General features: G+C 44.2%; 1 protein-coding gene across 1 annotated transcript in view; it reads right to left on the bottom strand.

Moving 5' to 3' along the window:
- The window catches only part of FAM169A (family with sequence similarity 169 member A), a 29,162-nt gene extending 23,683 nt beyond the window's left edge, over positions 1 to 5,479 (bottom strand). Inside the window, exon 1 of the mRNA XM_055699747.1 lies at positions 5,384 to 5,479. The gene's annotated coding sequence lies outside the window, so the exon portion shown is untranslated. The remainder of the gene's footprint in view (positions 1 to 5,383) is intronic.
- Between the last annotated feature and the right edge of the window lie 8,998 nt (positions 5,480 to 14,477).

Below are 14,477 nucleotides of genomic sequence, written 5' to 3'. Positions count from 1 at the left end.
ACCAATATTTAACAAACTCCTTAGCAGACAGAGAATATTCCTGATGGCTCTGTATGCCTTTGCTTTCAGTAGTCTCATACTTGCAGATAGTTCATTTTTTTCCCCACAACTGTCTGAGTATAGCCACTGCTGTTTTATTTCAGCTTATCACAGCTGCATTATATATAAAACATTTGTTAGCATGCATTCACTAGGTAAACATGTTACTGCAGGACTGACGTTCTCAATTTTAGCAAGAATGTCTGTAAACAGTGGAAAGGAGCTTGTATATAACCTCCTCCCTGGTATCATCCTGTCCTTACCTCCACCAACTGTTCCTGACATCCTTCCAAGAACATACACACTTCTTGAACGTAACACTGTTTCCTCTGCTTCTCACTGTTACGTACATTTGTAAGAATCAAACTTCTAAGCTAAACTCCTAGTACCTAGGCTATCCAATTTTTGAAAAAAATGTCTTCACTACAATAACTGATCTTCACTAGAAATACAGACATGACTTGCTTGTTTGGGTGGAGGGTGGTTAGAACAAAGATAAGCAAGTTAATCATACCTCTGAACCTATCACCACACCATACTACATAAAGAACTGGAACAGTACTACCACTGCCAGTTCATGATATTAACCCTGAAACAGTGTTCTGCTTTAAGCCTCAGTGGCAGGAATCAGGTAGTTACCTCCTGCTTCTTCAGAAAACTCCCTTCTGCAGCTTCAGCGTAAAGGTTGACAACAAACTCTCAATGCTGCAGTAGCAAAAGAAATACTTCAACACTTTAAAACCCTGTTGTCTGCGCTGCACTGTAATAACATTTACATTGTTATTGTTAACATCCCAAATATTTTATTAACTCACAAATTAAATTTCTCCAATTATTGCTGGCTAATTCTACAACAGCTGTGAGAAGTGCTATTCAAGCCTTTCTATTTGCAGAAGAGCTAGATCAGGGGTCCTCAAACTATGGCCCGCAAGCTGGATACAGCCCCCTGGGGTCCTCAATCCAGCCCCCAGTATTTACAGAACCCCCCCCGCCGGGGGTTGGGAGGGGAAGCCAAGCAGCTGCAGATGACTGCCTGCCACTGCATCCACGTGCCGGCCCCCTGGTTAAACAGTTTGAGGACCCCTGAGCTAGATAAAAGATTGGTCTTCTACCAACATATTTGCCAACCTAAATAAACTTCACATTACACCCGTTGTATTAAAAGTATAAAGTCACTTAGGACTAATACAACATTCCACACCATTCAAAGTTCATCAATACTCGGTGCCTGGGAAAGGCTGGTGCAGCAGCAGACCCACCACTGCTATGCTCAAACTCCTGAACAGGGTGTATTCTTCCAGCACTGCCTCAGGGGCTACTGATTGACAGAGGCCACACCTTTACCAACTATTCCTCCTCTTCAGTGATCCACAGAATTAAGGAAAACTATTTGACCACCCTTACTTTACATGTTTTGATGAAGCCTAGAACAAAGAGTAGCAGTGAATTCAACTCATATGGCCCCCAAACAATTTCTAACCATAAGTAGAAGGGAGAGATGCTGGTACTGTGAATCCACAGGTCCCCGCACTACAGCAATGGTAAAATCGTAAGATGTTATTTTACTACAAAACCAAGTACAGGACCAAGAGAGGAACAACTTAGATTTGAAAGCAAATCAAAACCCTAAAAATGCTATTTTGAATAGCTGTACACCACACAGTTCTGATCACAATTTAGACTAATGCAACTTCCTAGACTTCCAAATCAAGGAATCATTTAGTACATACAGATGCATCATTTTAAACACCAGCAGGTTTTCCAATTAAATTTTAAAACAGGCAAAGATATGTTAGCCCTGACAGTTTTCACTAATTTTAGTGACATTTTTAGGGAAGATCTGAAAGCTCATCATTCCCCTTGGGCAGGATACTTTTACGTATTTTAGGGAAATGTTTAAAAGCTTCTTTGAAGTCTCAGCCTCACTGGAGAACACCAACTAACTTTATAACAATTAAATATATGTTGTCACATCCCATTGTTAAAAAAAATCAGCAGGCAATACTGGAAAAAACATCAGAGAAAAGCTATCAAGACTGCATATGCCATTTCAGTCATTTAAAACAATGCAGTAGAGGAAACATATCAAGCCAGGCTTTTCCTCTCAGGATTGTTTAATTTATACTCTAACAGCTGGAAGCAAAAGTTTGAGAGTATTGAATTTTGCTTGCTTGATTTTTTAAAAAAATCCATTTCTATTGTATGAAAAAGGGTTTTGTTCTTAAACAGTTTACGAAATGATTACCCAAGAGACATTCACCGACGAAAGCAGTTACAAAGAAAAGTATGCATCTCTACCATAGCTGCCACAAACTCCATTTCACAGATCAAAGGATAGCTATGGCTTTCTGCAATGTATAGCTGATACAATTTGATGGCTAGGTTACAACCCCGTGAGTCTGGAGGAAGCCATTTAACCTGTGAGGAAGTGAGAAACTAGTAACTTGACTAGAGAAGTATCTAAGGAATAGCAATGTTAAAATAAGCATAGTACACATTGCTCCAGCTCTAATATTACTACTTGTATTTGAAGTTTAGAAACATAATTGGTAATACCTTTCAATGATTACTACTACCACTTGATATTCATTGATTGGTACAAGATGTATAATAAGCTTGGTATCAATATCTTATAAGAACGTAAGCAAAGGCCTCTTCTAATCTGATTAATTTCTCTAATACCAGTAAATTCCATGTTCTTCTTTTAGTGATTTTGTAGCAAAGATTTCAATTTTTCACATTTAAAAATGAAAACAAAAGCATTAATAACCATCCACTTAACACTGAAGTGAACTTCCTCAGTCTTTCTCCAGTGAAGATTCTGCACAGTAATACATACACAATCACAACTATTTAAACCAACCTGCACAGCCAGGATGTTTGGGTAAGTAAGGAGAGTGCGGTGGGTTGAACTTTGGCTGGACACCAGGTGCCCACCAAACCTCTCTATTACTCCTCTCCTCAGCAGGACAGGACAGGGGAGAAAGATAAAAAAACCTGTGGGTCAATACAAAGGCAGTCTAATGAAAGCAATAGTGAGGTCGAACAGGGTGAAGCAAAGGAAAACAGAAGATGTTGTTCTCTACTTCCCATCATCAGGCACTGTTCAGCAACTTCCCAGGAAGCAGGGCTTCACTATGTGTAGCGGCTGCTCTGGAAGACAAACTTATATAACAAATGCCCCGCCTTTTCCTCCCCTCCCCCTTTCCCTTAGCTTCTATATCTGAGCAGACTTCATATGGTACGGAATACTCCTTTGGTCAGTTTGGGTCAGCTGCTCCTGCTTCTCTCCCAAGATCTTCCCCAGCGTCCTGGTGAGGGAGGGAAGGTTGAAGACAGCCTTGATGCTGTGTGAGCACCACTCAGTAGGCAACACCCTGGTGTGTTACCACCACCTTTCTAGCTACCAATACAAAGCACAGCACTACAAGGGCTCAGTGAGACCCAACACAAGTTACCTTTACAATACTAACAGACGTAAAAAACACACACACACAAGACCTGGTTTTAATAATTAAAAATGTAGAGATATTATCTGCCTTAGTATGTGTGCAGAAGAAATTAAGAGTACTTTTCAAGTAATTTCTCAGAGTAATGTTTCTTTGTAAAGGAGCTAGTTATGAAACACTCCAAAGAAACTTGGTACTGTGTGTCTTGATCACACATTGCTGGAGAGATTATACTGGAAGAGTACAGCAGAATCCCATTTTAATTACTCATCCTCGACAACAGTAACGAAAGGCACTTTCTTCCATATAGAGCAGATGCTAAGAAAGATCAGACTGGGGGAAGGGGAACGGGTGAGCAACTTTAACACCTGTCTGCTGTATCACAGTCCTCAGCAGCTTTTCATTCATTACTTCAGTGATCATTGCAATGAATTTTAATACCTGAATTTATAGTATAAAACCACGCTGCCCTAATGTTTTTTCCCCCCCTCTATGAAATACATACTAAAATATTTTACTAGTGACCATTAAGACAAGAATTGACAAGTTCTTCAGTAGCTAAATTAAGCTACTGAATCAAACAAGAAAGATGCAGGTGTGGTTAAGGACACAGAAGATTCACTCAGTTCCTAGGGGAAGAGTTTGAAGGCGAGACCATGCTCACTCTGATCTGCAGCAATTTTTTATAGATCCTCCAATAAGGCAGCACTTCTTTTCTTACACTGATCACCCTGCCACAATACTTTTCCCCTTAAAAGCTGCTGGGTTATATACCAGACTATGACCAACGGTGCAGCTCAATTCTTGCACTCCTGCTGCTCCAACTTCCCACCTCCCTCCTGCACACACACAAAAGCTCAAGTATCAGCTGGGAAGTTCCTCCTCACCACAGGCTAGCTTTCCAAATTTCTCATCATTAACACTGAAAACTCCACAGCCCAGAACAGCCTGAAGATCACTCTTCAACGGTTTCCTCTAAACAGGACATTATTACGTAAATAAAAATCAGTGAATCAGTGGATCTGGTTTTTCATTAATGCTAATAAAACCTCCTGCTCCAGCTCACGGAATAACCCACTTTCTCAGGCTGGATTTAACACTCCGTAAGCAGGATAGCAACGCTACATCAACAGATATCTTAGGCAAGATGCTTCCCCTTGTTTTAAGGGAGGGAATCAACCCCATCTCAAAATTAAATTCCCGAACCCCACACATCACACATAGGGACACAGAAGAGCATGTGTGTGTGTCACTGTGCATGTCCACACGCATCTGCACATACACACACACACAGAGCCATCTTTTGTGGGAGGCACCTATGGTAGCACTGCAATTATTTTCATATATATGCAGAAAGGTAGATGCACGTATATTAGACGTTACACACGAGTGTGCCTATAATACGCAGAATTGCACAGCTACAACAGACGCACCCACAGAAGATGGCTGGCCCTAGCCGACACGGAGTGGCCTGGGCCGAAACTCGCACCAAACTTAGCACCGCGCTAGCCACGGCCCGCACGCCGTGGGGGCCAGGCGAGGCCGGAGGGGCCGGGCCGGGCCGCCCCCCGCCGCGGGAGAGCCTGCGCGACTCTCGCCCGGTGGGGCTGCCCCCAGCCCCCGGCGGCCCGCACGGCGGGATGGGCGGGCGCCTGCCCGGCGCTGCCATGGCCGCGGAGGGGCCGGGCGCTGCCACAGGGTGGGGGCGCGGGTGGCGGGGGCACTGCCGGGGCCTGCGGCGGGCGAGGGGCCGCGGCCGCTCCGGCCCATCCCCACTCGGGCTGCACGCCCCGCGCCCGCCGGCCTGCCTTCCCCCGGCCTCTGCCGGCAGCCGCCCGGCCCTCCCACCTGCGGGACGCCCCCGCAAGCTGCCCCTCGCACCCGCCGCGCCTCACCTCAGTCGGCCGGGAGCCCCCGCGGCGCAGCAATGAATGGAGACCGAGTGGGCGGCGCCACCGACTCACCTCCGCTTAGCACAGTGCCGCTGCCCGGCGCTTTATATCCTCCTCCCCGGCGGCCTCCCCGCCCCTTGCCGCTGACGCACTCCCGCTGCTACGCCCGCGGTCGCCGCTGCTTGCCCCGCGCAGCCCGCCCGCCATGGCGGCTGTCAGCGCCCCTCGCTGTCGTGCCCGGCATGCGGGTAGCGGCGTACCCGCGCCATTGCCTCCTGCCGTGGCGGCGGGTGCGGGGGAACCTGCGCCATCGCCCCCCACCGCGGCAGCCGGTGCGGTACCTGTGGGTACCGCTCAGGCGTGGGGGTGGTGGCACCTGCGCTGTGGCCCTGGCACGCAGAGGGAGCCCGGGGCTGCGCCCCGGAGATCGGTGGTACCCGCGGAGGAAGGCGCAAGGCCACGCGTAGTCTCCCGGTGCTGGGCGGCTCGCCATGAGTCTCGGAGTGAGGCGCCCCCTCTGCCAGAGGTGGCCTCATGGCCCACGCCAGCATGGGCTGCATCCCCCTCTCCAACAGCCAGCCCGCACTGAGGGCCAGCCCGAGGCCTTACCACCGCTCCTGTTCACCAAACGGAGGGGCCAACGGAACTGAATTACGGGCAGGAGCGTGTTTCCCGAAGGAAAAGGGCCAGCCCTGCCCGCCATTGGCCACGGCACCCGAGCGGCCGCTCCCGAGAAGACCTTGTGCCAGGGAGCTGAAGAACAACAAAATCAAAGCAAGGCTCTTGTGAGAGGACAGCACTTGCCCTTGACTCGTGCTGCACAACATACCAGTGCTCCATAGCATGTGTTCCTTGGGAAGTACAAGGTGCACAGCTATGGTGACATTGGTGGGGTAGAGGAGGCTGGGCATGAAATAGGGTCACTGCCCAATTTGGGGGACAGCAGTCATTCCAGGGACTTCGCAGTGCTATCTGCCAAAGATAGGTTTGTCGTTCCAGGGGCCTTAGGAAGAGGGATTCGGTGTATTAATAATGATTATGTGTGTGTCTAAAATGATGTAACTTTGCTGAAACTATCAGATTACAAGGGGGGTTGAGACAGCACAAACAGAACTTTAAATTCAGTGATTACCTTAAAAATCCTTTTATGATCAAGCTTTGACAAATGTCTGCTGCCTATGGAAAAGGAATGGAGATGGGAATATCAATACTTTAGGTCATACTAAAACACTTAGTCCATGAAGAAGCCTTATGATCTCAAAGATCAACTTATAGAGCTCTATGTGGTATAACCAAGGTTTCTGCTACCTTGACATTTTTTCTCCTAATTAGAGTAATACTGATTATATTTTGCACTTGCATTTCAAAGAAAGACAAATATTTTTTACACAGCATTAATGAAAATTGTTCCGCTAACGAAGCATGTTAATGGAGTAAGATTAGAATTTAACCCTGCCAGAAAATTCTTAAAATTAGTAGCTCTGCCTCCTGTATTTTTTGCTTTCCAGATGAAGTAAAGAACCTAGAAGCTGGTTGTGGGTTTCTGCCTTTATTTTTTTCTGACAGTTCCATGGAAGGACCAAGAACCTTTGGGCCTTTTTTGGTGAAAGATTTTTCATCCCATTTTGTGTTACAGTTTTTGCTAGTTATTTTAAAGGAGATAAGGAGACTTGAACTTACATAATGCAATTTAATAAAAATATTTCCCTTCTTAGTTGCTTAGGATATGGATGTGCTAATAAAATCTTGACCTTCATAGGTCATCTCCAATAGTATTTGGAAATAGATTTGCATTTAATTTTCTTCTTTTTTTTTCTTTACTGTTGCTACTTCTTTCATATTATCTTTTATGTCTGGAAGAACCTCCATGCAAAACCCACAAATAAATACACACTTCCTGCTGTCTTTTTAGCTTAGGTTGTGAGTCTTGCAGGAATCTTGACAAAAGGTGCTTGGTCATAAGTAGTTCTTTTTCTAGTAATCATATTAATCTCACTGTAAGTTTGTGTATCCATTCCTTCTGTCCTATATTGTGCTTACATTGCAAATATTTTAAAGTATGTGCAAACTTACTAATAAGACTACTCACACCAATAAAATTAAATATATGTAGTGGAGGATCTTACAGATTACATTACAAAGAACTGGGATGTTCCCCTGAACACATATGCAGAGATCACACACACACGCTTACACACTCACACTTCCCCGCCCTGCTACCCCCACCCCCCCACCCCCCCCCCGCCACACACTACAAGAAGGGGGCCTTTAGCTCTCCATCAGCATTTTGGATTGCAGTGGTAATTTTTACAGCAAAGACCATATGCTATCATAGCTGTGGTAGCGTACAGGAAAAGGAGATGCCTCCCACAAGTCAATACTTCTGTAAAACCTTTGCATTAAAGAGAGAATGTAGAAGTGGAAGTTCTAGCATCTTACCTTTTTTTCACATCATCTGTGTGGTCTCTTAGAGCAACTGGTAGTTTCCAAGAAATGTGACATTGGAAGGAACCTCACCCATTGTGGTGTGAGGCAAGACTGTGGCTGGGAGATGTTTGTCTAACCTGATTTTTCTTAAATCTCCAATGAGGGAGATAGCCACAGCCTGCCTAGGTGGACTTCTGTGTTAAGGGTTTTTCCCATAATGAAAGACTAAAAGGACAAGTAGCAAGTTCTCATAGTGTCATGATTGTGAATATTATATGCTAAATGACAAGCACACTATGTGGCATGTCAAATACTAGCATGCTGTGTAGCTGCAAGGTATACATCTGACCACGCATTCGCACAGCTTCTGTAGCTTGTACTTCAAACATATGTTCCAGTGATGTATAATATACTTAGAAACAGAATCATAGATTGGCTTGGGTTGGAAGGGACCTTTGAAGATAATCTCGTTCAAGCCTCTTGCCAGGAGCAGGGACATCTCTCAGTAGATCTGGTTGCTAAAAGCCCTGTCCAGCTTGACCTTGAACACATTCAAACATCAGGCATCCACAACTTCTCTGGGCAGCCTACCTGTCCCAGTGTTTCACCACACACATTATGAAAAATGTTACAAAATATACTCATTAGCAGACATTACAGCTAGTGATCATGGGGCTTACCACTAATTCAACAGGCAAAATACTGGGGTTTACCAGTGGGAGACACGGGTTTGACAGACAAAGAACCAGGTAGCACATATTGCTGGGGTAGCACTGGTGGCTACACACCTGTTGAAGTGCACAGGTAGGGCCAGCAAGATTTGATGTCCAAGAAGGAATTAGTTGTTTATTGTTAATGACTGGGGAGTGGCTAATCCATCCAGAAAGAAGGACAACCTGCTCTTTTCAAGATTTATATAACAGACCAAAGCATAACAAACCAAGCATATAAAACATCCAAAATCACAGCCACTGATGATCCCACTGTATTTCTTTCCTTTCACTTCTAGAAAGGGACAATCTTCGGGGTGTTATTAAATCAGGTGTAAAGAAAGAAACATGCATATTGCAGTTCCTTTTAATAACAGGTTTTTTTTAAACCACACGAAGCAGCTGTGTCAGGTACATCCAGGTACTCCAGCTTTCTTTTCTTTAACCCCTCCCACCACCCTTTCACAGCATTTAGCATCCTTTGCAGAGCCATGTTCACTCCAGTAAAAGTGATGTTACCTTGTCATCTCTATTGATGAGATATTTGGTCCATCCGTGTGACTTACCAGCAAAAGTCTGTGTGTTCCGCTGTAGTGGGCTGACCTTGACTACTGCCTGGAGCACACCAAGGCACTCTTATTACTTCCCCTCCTCAGCTGGGCAGGGGAGAGAACATATGACAAAAGGCTTGCAAGTCGAGATAAGGACAGGGAGTCATTCACCAATTGCAGTCATGGGCAAAACAGACTTGGCTCAGGGATGTTAATTTAATTTATTACTTAATTAATAATAATAAATTAAAAAAATTACAAATCAGAGTAGGATAATGAGAAATAAGAACAAAACTTAAAACACCTTCCCCCCACCCCTCCCAAGGCTCAACTTCACTCCTGACTTGTCTACCTCCTCCTCCTTAGGGGGATGGGGAACAGGGGATGCAGTTAGTCAGTCCATCATGCATCATCTCTGCTGCTATTTCCTCCTCACATTCTTACCCTGCTCCAGCATGGCGTTCCACCCACACCACACAGTCCTCCATGAACTTCTCCAGCATGGGTCCTTCCCACAGGCTACAGTTCTTCACAAAATGGTCCAGCATGCTTTGGCAGAGGGTCCTCCCTGGGCTGCAGGTAGATAGATATCCACTCCATGGACATCCATGGGCTGCAGTAGAGCAACCCTCAGGTCTTCACCAGGGACTGCAGGGGAATCTCTGCTCCAGCACCTGGAGCACCTCCCCCCCCTCCTTCTTCACTGACCTTTGTGTCTGCATAGCCTCTCACATCTTCTCACTCCTCTTTCCCAGCATGCTGTTGTGCAGCAGTTTCTACCCTTTCTTCAATATGTTTTCACAGAGGCACTACTACTGTCGCTGTTTAGCTCAGCCTTTGCCATTGGTGGGTCTGTCTTGGAGCAAGGTAGAAATGGCCCTGTTGTACATGGGAAAAGCTTCTGGCATCTTCTCTCAGAAGCTACCTCTACAGCCCCACTGCTACCAAAACCCTGCCATGCAAACCTGATACATCCACACTTGCATAACAAGGTTTCGCTCTTACGTTTCTGTAGTAAAGCTAGAAACACCTCCCTTTCCTGTCATTTTATTCCACATGTGAAAGGACTTTTCTGTCATCAGAAGTTTCATTATCCAGCAGCATGTAACAGAAATAAGAGTTCCGTCATTAGCACCACTTTTTCAATTTCCAATTTCATAACCTGAAATCTCCCTTTTCTCTCCAAGTACCATATAAGTTTTTGTGTTCCCACTCTGAATTTATTTTGCCTAGCCCCTACTCTCTCAAGGATTCCATGTTCTGTCATCTGGTATGAGAACATTTTTGTGTGGCTATAGTAAGTTTTACCAGGACATGAAGATTTTTGGATCATTTTGGGAGTATTTTGTAAGCTTCTTTCATTTACACTTTCCATTTTTTGACAAAACCTTCTTACTCCCCAACTACAGAATGGGCATTTATAAATAAACCAAAGGCGCTTTACATGAGCCAGACAGAAAGCTTTCTCTTGTTAAAAAATGGGAAGGTGAGAATAACATCTGGATTACATTGATTTGAGGAGTCATGTCATATATACGGAGATCTTCTGACCTCACACAAGTGGAACTGCAGTGTAAACCATCAACATAGACCTGCTCTTGTACCATGTTGATATTGCAGTCAGATGCGTGATTGCCACACAGGCAGACATATTAATGTGCAAACAGTGTGCAGACCTTTAACCACATCAGCTCTGCTATTTTGCTATATCAGCAAAAGGGCATTAGTAATGCAGAGACCTGTAAATGTGTTAGAAGAAGATGCAACTTGGAATTGCATATATAGGAAGTTCTCTAGGACAGCTCTACCATCACAGAGCAAACCCAGAGAAAACACTTCATGAAAGCTTTGCTATTCTAAGACTGCCCAGATTTGCTTGCTTCATTATTGTATCACCCTTCACATCTTCCACTATTAGGACTGCCTGCGGTCAGTAGTCTGGCCTCTGCAGAATGCATATCTCCTATCCCCCTATTTCCCTGCACAATGCTCTTATTATGCAGTTAATTTGAAACCTGGCCACGTGGCCCCTGTCCTCTTACTGGCCCTATGACTTACTGCTGCTTCTGGTCCTAGGCTTATGGCCCCTCACAGCTTTCCTAGTGTGAAGTGAAATACCACAGCAGTCCCATCTGCTCTGTGCAGCAACAGTCAACGAGGCATTCACTAGTAGCAGTCTTTGGGAGACAGAGAGGCCCTGTGCAGGGCACATATGGGAAGAAAGAGGGAAAAGACACAGATGGAAAAAAATTGCAGTTAAATTTGCACTGAAAAACTTAAATCAGATTCATAAGATACTACTTACATGGTGAAGAGCAGAAAGAGTTAAGTTAAGCAAGCTCAATTTATCTTATCTCAATGTGTAGGGACAAGAATAAGTTACTGTGAAGCAATTCTTGGTGTGCATTTAACTAATCTAGTAACCCATGAGAGTACTGTTACCCAATGATGAGTATAAGGTAATTGCATGGGGGTTACCCCTTTCAATTTTTTAAAACAAAACTAATTTCTGCTGTGCTTTTACCCTAACTTCTGGCAGAAATACACACACTTCCCTTGCATTTTAGAGATTTTTCCAATAAATACCAAAGCAGCTTTCCGTGGCTCCCTTCAAATCCTTTCTTAATATGCCTTTTGTCTGTGATAACTGTAAACACTTGATATGCAGACCACTGATGGACTTGAACCGCTCCTTATCAGGCTGGTCACTGTTGTGTCCCTGTTACATTGTGCTGCTTCTGTCAGCCCATAAAACCTCATGTTTTCTTTCTTACCACGAGAGTGTGAACCGTCTGAGCAGGAACCATCTTCTGGTCATAGATAACACCATTCCCTGTCTATGGCAGGATTAACATTTTACGGCAGAGGAGAAAACAGAAGGACAGCCTTTGGCCCAAAAAACCCACACGTCAATCACCACAGGCAAATGGTAATCCTGAAGGCAAGATTTCATCTCCTAGCTTCAACACACCCAAAAGAACGATAGGCTGTTGTGCGTGTGACAGGAATGTTGCCTGGACTATGCTTTTGCAGGTAAAAATTTTCTTTTCACCGGTCTAATACGGGATTTTTAATCTGGATATGGATGCCAGTGGGTTTGTGAGAACTTTTAAAGGACTTCTGAAAGATAAAAAAAAAACCCCAAGTTTACTTTTTTAAAGTCTTTAGACTTAATTTCACTATATAGAAGTGAACATCACAAAGCAGAAGTCTGCAACGTGGGAAAGAGTGAAAACAATTGCTCTACTTGAACACATTTTTAATGTCAAAGAGTTAAAACCCAACAAACTCTGTCTTTCATCCTCAGATATCTGTGTGTTTATTACTACAAAACATTAATTTGGTAATTGGTCTAATTGGTTGTTAGCACTTTATTTGTTCAGGGTTTTTTTTCACTTGAAAAGCAGTGACCTCGCCTATTGGACAGTCACGTTTTCAGAAATAAACTATTTTCTGCTTTTTTACACCCAAAATTCACAGCAAAAAATGCTTTTAAAATTCTCTTTTAGTTCTCCCTATGTTCCAGTTGTTTCCATAGACTGGTTCCTCTGTGGCTGGGGGGGGGGGGTGTCTGTACTGATGTACAGGACAGTGGTGGCATTGACACTTACTGCTGTGTGACCGCACCTATGTTCTCCTGCTCCAGAGGAAGTGTCCATGTGAGCAGAACAGCTGCTGCAGTTTGTTTCTGAGGTAAATGAATACCAATCCCAAGTCTTCATTTGCTGCAGTCACTATCAAATAGCGTTCTCTGTGAGGAAGAAGGGGGACTTGTTTGGGTGATGGTAGGAAGAGCTTCTGGAGTTGTGTCTGGAAAGGTGGGGAATCTCCCCGAGGAGCACTCTGAAGAGGAAGCACTTAGGTGACAACATTCTACAGAAGGGAAAGTCCCCATAAAGGACAGAAAATCACCAATGGGCAAGAAGAAATCCACTGCATCTCTAATAACGGACAAGGAGTGTCAAGGTCACAGAGATAAGCATTTAAGACTTTTGTGGGGGTGTAAGAGGAACAGAGAGGCTGCCTGACAACCTAGTAGTATTTTTTTTACATCTTTTTTTTCTTCTACATCTAATAGCAGCAGGCCCTCTCTCAGAAACATAGGATGAGAAGGACCCTGAGTCCATCCCTTTGTGCTAAGGGGTGAATGAGCCTGGACACAACTCTGGCAGATACTTGTCTAAACTTGCTCTTTTAACTTCTAGTTAAGAAGAATCCACAGAATTTGACTAGTAGTTTTTAAAAATCTTTGATGATGTCTGACCAAACTTCACATTGATATAAGTCCATTATTTTTTGTCCCTTGTCATTGTGTCCATGAGCATGATTGATCACAGTCCCCTTACAGCCTAGAAGAACATTTTTATGTGCAGTGCTGTACACTGTTTTTTCATTTCTTCACTAACCACCCCATCCTTTTGTGTTTGCCTCAAGGATTATGTTTCCAGTCCTCTTTTCACCCTTTATGGTTCTCTCAACACTGCAACTTGTCAGTATAATTTAAAGTACAGTACACCAAACTGGAAAAAATATTAAACTGACAGACTAAAGCTGAGACTCCACCAGCACAAACAGACCAAAAGAATTACCATAATTATTTCTGTTAATGCATCCTGGAAAATTGAAATGAGAAATTCTGACAGGATATGAGGAAAGACTTTTTAAATGATGAAGACAGTCAAACTTTGGAACAGGTTGACTGGAGAGGCTGTGCAGTCTCCATGCATGGAGGTTTCCACAATGAGACTGGGTAAGGCCCCCACCAGCCTGGTCTGACCTCCTAGGACACCTTGCTCCAAGCAGGAAGTTGGACTAGAGGCCTCCTGAGGTCCAACCTCAATTACCTTATGGTCCTGCAAACAGAATTGCTTCTCTGTCAGTAATACCATTGCTGACCCTTATTCAGTTTGCAATGTACTGTAATACTCAGGTCCTTTACTAAGGACTGCTGCTTACCCTATTAGTTCCTATGTTCTAGGTGTGCAATTTGATTTCTCCTTTCCATATGCGGTGCCTGTTCCTCTTACTATTGCTCCCAAACAGCTCCTCTTTGCCATTTTATAAGTTTGCTGATGTTTGCTTTTTCTGAGGTCCACTCATGATTTTGTTGCTACTACATCTTAGCCTTGCAAGAATCACCCATTTTTAAGAGCTTTCTCCCATACTGCAGAGAAACTGCTTTTGGCACCATATTACATACAAGCCACGTTACTTGCAAGCCTTTTGCTAAGTCAGCTTAGTGGGTCTCAAGCACAAAGATGGAGAGATACTGCAGCCTGGGATGCTCTGTGGGGTTTGCTGAGAAGCAGTAGTATCTTCACAGGCAGGCAGGGGCTGTGGGCTCAGTGATCCAGGCTTGAAGGTGACAACTTCAATTTCAGTCTCAAATGGATCCTCATGTTCCATTAT

Source organism: Falco cherrug, chromosome Z, assembly GCF_023634085.1.
Source record: "Falco cherrug isolate bFalChe1 chromosome Z, bFalChe1.pri, whole genome shotgun sequence".
In the NCBI taxonomy this organism is placed as follows: domain Eukaryota; kingdom Metazoa; phylum Chordata; class Aves; order Falconiformes; family Falconidae; genus Falco; species Falco cherrug.
This window is presented reverse-complemented; position numbering and strand designations above follow the sequence as displayed.